The sequence below is a fragment of the Psammomys obesus genome, unplaced genomic scaffold, assembly GCF_907164565.1.
Source record: "Psammomys obesus unplaced genomic scaffold, mPsaObe1.curated_primary_1811, whole genome shotgun sequence".
Classification (NCBI taxonomy): domain Eukaryota; kingdom Metazoa; phylum Chordata; class Mammalia; order Rodentia; family Muridae; genus Psammomys; species Psammomys obesus.
Genome location: NW_026592368.1, coordinates 2,335,263 through 2,342,031, shown reverse-complemented (window position 1 = coordinate 2,342,031; position 6,769 = coordinate 2,335,263). Strand labels below are relative to the sequence as shown.

At 36.0% G+C, this 6,769-nt stretch overlaps 1 pseudogene; it reads right to left on the bottom strand.

The window, feature by feature from the left end:
• Positions 1–6,677: 6,677 nt before the first annotated feature.
• Positions 6,678–6,769, bottom strand: part of LOC129681284 (zinc finger protein 514-like) — an 870-nt pseudogene continuing 778 nt past the window's right edge.

Here is a 6,769-nt window from a genome sequence, read left to right as displayed (position 1 = left end):
AACAACAACAATTGTGTCCAAAGAAATGTTAAATAGCCATGCACAAAAGATCAGAAAATTTAAAAAGTGCAAAAAAGTAATTCATGAATAATAGAAATAGAAAAAGAAGAAAAAACTCACATCAAAATCCTAGAAAACATTTTCACCAAAATAATAGAAGAATGTGTCCTTAACCTAACGAAGAAGGGGTAGCCTATAAAAGTACAAAACGTATATAGAACAATTAAAGTGTACTAAAAAGAAATTGTGCTCAGCACATAAAATAAAAAAAATTAAATGTAAAGAAAAGTATATTAAACAAAGAAGTGATATTAAAATTTGCAAGTTGAAAATAGTAAGTTGCATATAAATTCAGGCTCTTTAGAATAATTACTGATCTCTCAAGATAGATTCTAAACCTAGAATAGCTGAGACAGATTATATATAATCTTTAAGGGACCCTTACTCCTATATCCAGTAAACTTTCAATAATAAATGATGAATAAATATATATTGCATGATAAAACCAAATATGAGCAGTATCTCTGTAAAACTTCACTACAGAAGCCAATCAATGGAATACTCCAATCTAAAGTGTTAACCACACCCAAGACAACACAAAGAATGTATAATCCCAAGCATCAAATCAGGAGGTAAAAACCCCCACACCATAACTACAAAATAAAGGGAAATAATAAAGATTGCTCATTGAAATCTCTCAACTTCTCTCAACTTTCAATTCTCCAATAGAAAGACAGGAACTAACAGAATGGACTGGACAACAATGTCCATTCTTCTGCTGCATCTACTGTACACCCTTTATCATCCAGGTTGGACAGCATCTCTGTGTAAAAGGATGGAAGGAGACAGTAGAAGAAAGTGGACCAAAAAAGAAGTTTAGGGGAACTTTATTTTATACAGTTCACACACAAAAAATACCTAAAATTCTTGAGTCAATTTAAAAGAGAGTATGTACTGTACACACTGAATGAGGAGTTCCACCATTATCCATATGAAACAGATGACTTGGGCTGGTCCAGCACACATCTACACTTATGTTTACTGAAGCAAAGCTTACCATGTGCTAAGATAGAATGGACTTGATTGTCCTGAATCACATGAGTGAAAAATATAATATTATTCAATTTTTTTATTCATGGAAAACATGTACTTTTGTTTTTTGAGATTTTTAAATATAATCACATTATTTCTCATTTCTCTGTCCTTCCTACGAAATCTCTCATATATCCCTCTTTTGGCTCTTTCAATTTCAAGTCTTGGGTTGCCAATAACTGCTATTACATATATCATGCATGTGTGTGCGTGTGTGTACGTGTGTGTGAGAGAGCAAGAAAGAACATTTAACATTTCAAGAAAGGCAATCATTTTACTTTGAAATTGTGGATGAACTCAAAATGTATCATTGAAAGTTATGACTTGAGCTAGACACAGAAATCAAAAATTGTATGACTTCAGTCCTAATTGGGCTAAAAGAAGTCAGTATTCTGAAATAAGAACTGAATAGTCAGTATTAGAACCTGAACATCAGGGTATAATGGCATGACTTGTCAAAGAACACATTTCAGTGACAAGAGAGATAATTTAAAAAAATATCTCAGGGTGCATGCAGAAGAGCTATTAATAATAGCTTACATTGTTTACTTGAGAAATATTCTGTGTATATTTTTTAAATTTCAGTAACCAAAATGTTAAAATTACTGTGTAAGAGATATTAATTTATTTATATATTATTTATTCTTTCATCAATTTTCCTTCCATTTTCACCCTCCTGAGTTTTGAGTAATCATTCTTTGCTGTTTTGAAATTTCAAGCCACATTTTCATAAACTATTTTTACACACAACATATCAAAATTTGATTTGTAAAATATTTTACAATATTATAATACTAGGAATATATAACAAACCACTGAATTTTATCAAGGGTATTTATTATATATAGTATTACAGGAAAAAGGAAAATGTGAATAAATGAAATACTATTCTTTCTAGTTGTTCTTAAGAGACAGTTGCCTGAGTCCACCCATTTCAGGAAAAAAAACCTCATTTTTTAATTGATTATTACAATTTATTCACTTTGTTTTCTGGCTGTAAGCCCCTCCCTTATCTTCCACCAGTTACAACCTACCTCCCTCTTTTACCCCTATGCCCCTCTCCTAGTCCACTGATAGAGGAAGTCCTACTTCCCTACTATCTTATCCTAGTCTATCTTATCAAGTCTTACCAAGAATGATGCACCTTCTTCCTCTGCGGCCTAGCAAGGCTGCAACTTCCAGGAGTAGGTGATCAAGGAGCCTTCCACTGAATTCATGTCAGAGACAGCCCCTGTTACTCTTAATGGGGAACTCACATGGAAACTGAGATACTTATGAGCTACATCTGAGCAGGGGTTCTAGGTGTTTTTCATGCATGGTCCTTGGTTGGAACAGGACCCCCTGGGCCCATATTTTTTGGCTCAATTGGCCTCCTTGTGGAGGGCCTCTCCCATCCATGTCTTTCTATCTTCTGAATCTTCTATATTAATCCATGCTTTCTGCACAAAATTTGGCTATGAGTCTAACCATCTGCTTCAATACCCTGCTATGTAGATTCTTTCAAAGGACCTCTGTGGTAGTTTCCTGCCCTGTTCCCTAACTTCCTCCATTACCGATGTTTATCCCATTTTCCCTACTGAATGAGGATTAAGCATCTTCCTTAAGGTTCTTCCTGTTGCTTCGATCCTTTAGGACTATAGATTTTAGTATTTTTAAACCCTATATAAGCCTATATTATATGGCTAATATCAACATATAAGTGAGTATATACCATGAGTGTCTTTCTGTTTCTGGATACCTCACTCAGAGTGATCTTTTCTAGTTGCATCCATTTGCCTGCTGATTTCCTTGTTTTTAATTGCTGAATAGTATTGCATTGTATAAATGTGCCACAATTTCTGTATTCATTCCTCGGTTTGGGGACATCTAAGTTGTTTCCAGATTCTGGATATTGTCAATAAAGCTGTTATGAGTAGAGTTGAGCAAATGTCCTTGCTGTATGGTTGATAATCTTCTGAATATATGCCCATGGTTGGTATAACTGAATATTCTAGTAGCACTATTCATAATTTTCTGAGAAAGCACCAGATTGATTTCCAAAGTGGTTATACAAGTTTATATTCCCAGCAGCAATGGAGGATGATTCACTTTTCTCCACATCCAGTCCAGCTTGTGTTGCAGATGACGTGATAGTATACATGAATAACTCTAAAAATTCAACCAGGGAACTCCTACAGCTGATAATCAACTTCAGCAAAATGACTTGTTACAAAATTAAATTTAAAAAAATCTGAAGCCCTCCTGTATACAGAAGACAAATGGGCTCAGAAGGAAATTAGGGAAACAAAACCCCTTCACAAAAGCCACAAATAACATAAAGTACCTTGGTGTGACTCTAATCAAGAAAGTGAATGACTTGCATGAAAAAAAAAGAACTTCAAGGAAGATATCAGAAGATCTCCCATACTCCAGGATTGGTAGGATTAACATAGTAAAAATGGCCACTCTACCAAAGAAATCTAAAGACTCAGTGCAATTCCAATCAAAATACCAGCACAACTCATTACAGACCTTGAAAGAACAATTCTCAGTTTCATATGGCAAAACAAAAAAACCTAGAATTGATTTTAAAAAATGCCTGTACAATAAAAGATTTTCTGGAGGTATCTTTATCCGAGATTTCAAGTAGTACTATAGCACAACAGTAATAAAAAATGGCATGGTACTGGCATCTGTACTTTAAATCTTAAAGGGGTGTGCATCTACTCATTAATCATTTTTATTAAATTACATCAAGAAGCTGAGGGGGAAAACAAACATGGGGAATCAACAGCTGTCTCAGTTTTAGACACAGTTTGAGGGAGTCCAGACAGCCAATGTTACCTTGGGCTATTGTTTCGCCTCATCAACCTTAAAACATCCCTGGCTTTTCTATTAACAGTGTACTTTTCTTAACTTTAAATCATTCTCTAAGTTTTTGTACATCACAAACATTAGCAAAAACATCTTCCCAAACCTTGTTAAACAATTTTTTTTTTCAAATTCTTTCTAAGAATAATGGTCATTGCTAAAATCCTACAACTTTGGTTCCTTTCAAAAGCAGTGGTTAATTCATTAATCTGCTCCAGAAACCATGCGAAAAGAGATCAAGCATTGTTAAAAATTTAAATGCCAGTGATATTGCCAAGTGAGTGGGCTAGAAGCATCATTAAAATATTCATACAACTCATGTTATGAGGACTATTGGCATCATAATGGCATCAAACAGAGCTATGTTCCACAAAAGCACAAAGTCCTCAGTATAAGTTCTTGGGGTTATGCTTCTCCAAGACAAACTCATCATGACTATGTTAACAGGGGAGCCAAATTGAATGAGTGCTACAGATGTTTTGCTGTTGCACTTGAATGGCTCTCAACAAGACCAGGTAGCTAAAAGAGTTTGCCTATATATGAGGGAGTAGGGAATGAGGTTAGCTCAGGCCCTGGGAAGGAGAATTCAGGGTATTGGGTGGGCTATGCCAGCCTGGAGGACCATATAACATAGAAGGACTGAGGGATTGCCGGGAGAAAATTGGCAGCTAGGTCTGTTTTGATATGTTAAATGCAAACCTCTGCCATTTATTTCAGGTATGAAACCTACATCTATGGAAATATAAACTTCAGAGAGAGCAGTATGGTCTCCATTAGATAATAATTTTAAAAATGAGCTCACAAAGAAGAAAGGTGGCAAAGACAAAGATTCTAATTTTCTTTTCTTTCTTTATATCTTTTTTCTTTTCTTTGAGGGAGGGTGGGTACCCAGACTGGACTCAAATTTTTGCTGTCAAGTTTTGTTCTTCTAATTTATTTTATTTTTTCAAAACTTATTCATTATATATCCCTATTAAAGGTCACTCCCTCAACTCCTACTAATCCATCTCCCTCCATCTCCCCCCTATCTGCTTCCCCTAGTCCATTCAGAAGAGGAGTTCCCCTCCACACTACTCAGCTATTAAAAACAGGAAAATAAAATTTCTGCTCTTATTTCTTCTCCATAGGCCACTGTGCTCACCTCAGAAGATTTCATACCATGAAGCTTGCCTGCAAGCTTACTGTGAAATCAACACTAGGTATAACTCATTTTATAGAGTCCCATCCAAAGACACTGTTTGATTTACCATCTCATATTCAGAAACACGTGAAATTTGAAATGCTATGAAGTGTGAAACATTTTATCACAAGCATTTCCGAAAACGTGGTTCTCTTGCTGCCTGGAGGCTGTTTCCCACCAGCCCAGGAAGGAAGGAGAGCCAGAAGATGAGGTATAAAGCTTGGAAGACACCCAAGCATAACAGTGATCAGAACAGTCTGGGAACCAACTCAGAAAGTAAGTTCAACTTTAATTCCAGAAAACAGGGTATGTACCCCTTGGGGAGTGACTGGGATGCTCTAAGGATAGATGTAGATAATTGTTTAAAACTGGGCACTTCAAGGATGTTTGATTTTCATTAAAAAGCACATTCTTATCACATGAACAAGAACACAGATCCTAATTATTCTATATTTAAATGGAGGAGAGAGTTAGCAGGGATCAGTATGAAAAGCCATCTATCAATTTTGGTTGGTGGCATCTATGTCTAAAGACATTCTCCAGAGGAATTCAGGCAGAGAAAGCTCACCCTTGACATGGTTACACATCTAGGCCAGAAGCAGATTCATACATGAAAAAGAAAGCCTCCTCCCTCATATCTCAAAATTCAGTGTGGGTTGTGATGGTTTTTAATAGGACCCCTGGAACAATAGTTATGTGCACACAAAGAAACTTCTACAGGCTACCACTGTGGTGATTCTCTCAGAGAACTTCCTGGCTGGTGTTACTTCAACATTCCCTACATATTCATCCACTGGACTAAAAATTTCTTGTGTAAAGTGAAGCAACTGAAAACAGTAAATGTTGGGAATCAGGATTATCAGTAAGTCTTCCCTAAACACCTTATTATATAATACTGTTGCGTGTAATTGATATTCACCATTCATTGTATTCTTTTTAAAAATAAGTTTATTTACTTTACATTCCAATTGTAGTCCCCTTCCCTTCTCTCCCTCAGTACTACCCTCTATTCCTATTGCCCCTATTTCCTGTCCCCTTCAGAAAAGGGAGGTCATTTTCATTAAGCTACTTTTTCAGTTCTGTTGGATCTCAGTGGACCAAAGAACACAAAGGCCTTTTCACATTGCTTATACTCTCAGAATTCCTCTCCAGAAAAGATACTTTTATGATGATGATGACTCTAAATTTGTGCAAGGACTCACCATTTTAACACATTCATAAGTTTTCTCTCCAGTATGAATCCTTTCATGATGATGAAGATTATACAAATGTGGTATGGTTTCACCATGTTCAAAGCACTCACAGGCTTTCTGTCCATTAGGATTTCTTTCATGAGTGTGAAGATGATTCTGAAGTCCAAAATTTTTTCACATTGGTTACAGTCAGACAGCTTCTTTCCAGTTTGTGTTCTTTTATGTAGTAGAAGATGTTATGTGCAAAGGCTTTCCCACATAGGTATATTCGTATGGTTTCCCTCCAGAATGTGTTGTTGTCTTAGGAGATAATTGTTACATGCAAAGGCTTTATCACACTAATTACCCTCACAAGGCTTCTCTCAACTGTGTGATTTTTCATGTTTTCGGAGACTACTCTGTTGTGCAAAGGCTTTACCACACTCATTACATTCATAAGGTTTCTCTCCAGTGT